The sequence below is a fragment of the Galeopterus variegatus genome, unplaced genomic scaffold (assembly GCF_000696425.1).
Source record: "Galeopterus variegatus unplaced genomic scaffold, G_variegatus-3.0.2 Scaffold443, whole genome shotgun sequence".
Lineage (NCBI taxonomy): Eukaryota > Metazoa > Chordata > Mammalia > Dermoptera > Cynocephalidae > Galeopterus > Galeopterus variegatus.
The window spans coordinates 184552-186093 of record NW_007726554.1 but is presented as its reverse complement, the minus strand read 5'-3'; the positions used below and the strand labels follow the sequence as shown (position 1 = coordinate 186093).

Here is a 1542-nt window from a genome sequence, read left to right as displayed (position 1 = left end):
CGTGATGAGGCTTCAGTGGGGCAGCCTGGATGACCCAGGCCAGGTGTGGACAGTGGAGCACTTGCCTCAGAGGAAAATCAGAGAAGCTGTGGGTTGTGGACGTCTGTCCCAAACCCTGCCCTGCCCAGCTCAGCACAGATAGATCTTGTGCTGTAGGAAGCTGACAGCATGGGGGAAGACCTGGCACAGCTGAGCCTGACCAGGGGTGTGGAGTGCCTGTGGGAGCCTACAGTGATGGAGATATCAGAACAGCAATGTCACAGACAAATCCTCCAGAGAAAAGTGGGGGAGCAAACTCCTGCCCTGTCACCCCACGAGGTCAGTGCCCTGAGTAGGGAGATGCCTGCTCCTGTCCTGCCTGATGCTACTTGGGGGACCAGGCTCCTCTTCTGTGTTACCCATTGTCTCCTGGGGGCAGGTGAGTCCTGAGCACAGCTGGGACATCCCCTGAAAGCACAGTTTTGATTGTTGCTGGAATATCAAACTCTTCCCTAAGCCAGGGCTTAAGTTTCTGTCTCCTTTGTCCCCAGGTTCAGTGCATGCTGGAGTCTTCCAGTCTGCCATACACCTAATTGAAGGAGAGGGGGGACAGGCCCTACCATCTCTGGACATGTGTGTACTGGTGCCAGTAGGCTCTAGGTCAGGATTATGAAAAGACGCAGAGAGATAAAGGAAACTTCCCTAGTCAATTCTAGCTCAGCACCTCCGTGACTACCACTCTCAGCTGAACATGAGCTCCTTGGAGCTGGGGGACTCAGCCTTGTATCTCTATGCTCATAGCTTGGGCACAGCCCTGCAGACTTACTGGATTTCACTACCTAAACCTTCCTGTGCCAGTTCAGGATGTACTGGGGAGAGGGGTGGGGGCTGCCTCTCAGCCTTAGCCAAGCTGGGAGGATGCTTCGAGCTCTTTCCTAACCCTCTCTCTGCCACGCAGAGCTCAGGCAGAGCACTCCTGACCATTCGGCCCCAGATCCACTGGATGTTCTCACATCTCTGCCAGCACCTTCCAGTTCATGGAAAGTAGCAGGAGCTCCTACCCTGTGTTCCAGCATAGGTACATTACGTGTTTTAATTCAATTAATTAATTAATTCTATTAGTGTATCCACTTAATAGATGCAGAAGATCTCAATGCACCATTTTGTAGATAGGGAGTGTAGCTCATGGGCTTCCTCATCATTTCATATTTACAAATGTCAGAGCCAGGATCAAAACTCCAGCTTCATGTCTCCAGAATCAAACTTATCTTAAATTCCATGGTACATGGGCCTTGGTCCAAATGATGTCGCAGAGCATGGTCTCTACCATTTTGACACCAGCTGAGCTACAGTGGGAAGTCACACATTATGGGATGGGTTAGTATGGCTTATTGTTAGAGAGTTTAGATGATTTGCTAGAGGCGGCACAGAAAATAAATACAGATGGTTCCCACTTATGATATTTTTACTTTATAATTGTGTGAAAGTGATATGCCTTCAGGAGAAACCATGTTTTGAATTTTGAATTTTGATCTCTTCCTGGGCTAGTGATTGTGGCATGAT

The 1542-nt window shown here is 49.4% G+C and overlaps 1 pseudogene; it reads left to right on the top strand.

Annotated features, from left to right (window-relative positions):
* Positions 1-1027, top strand: part of LOC103587339 — an 11791-nt pseudogene extending 10764 nt beyond the window's left edge.
* The last annotated feature ends 515 nt before the right edge of the window (positions 1028-1542 follow it).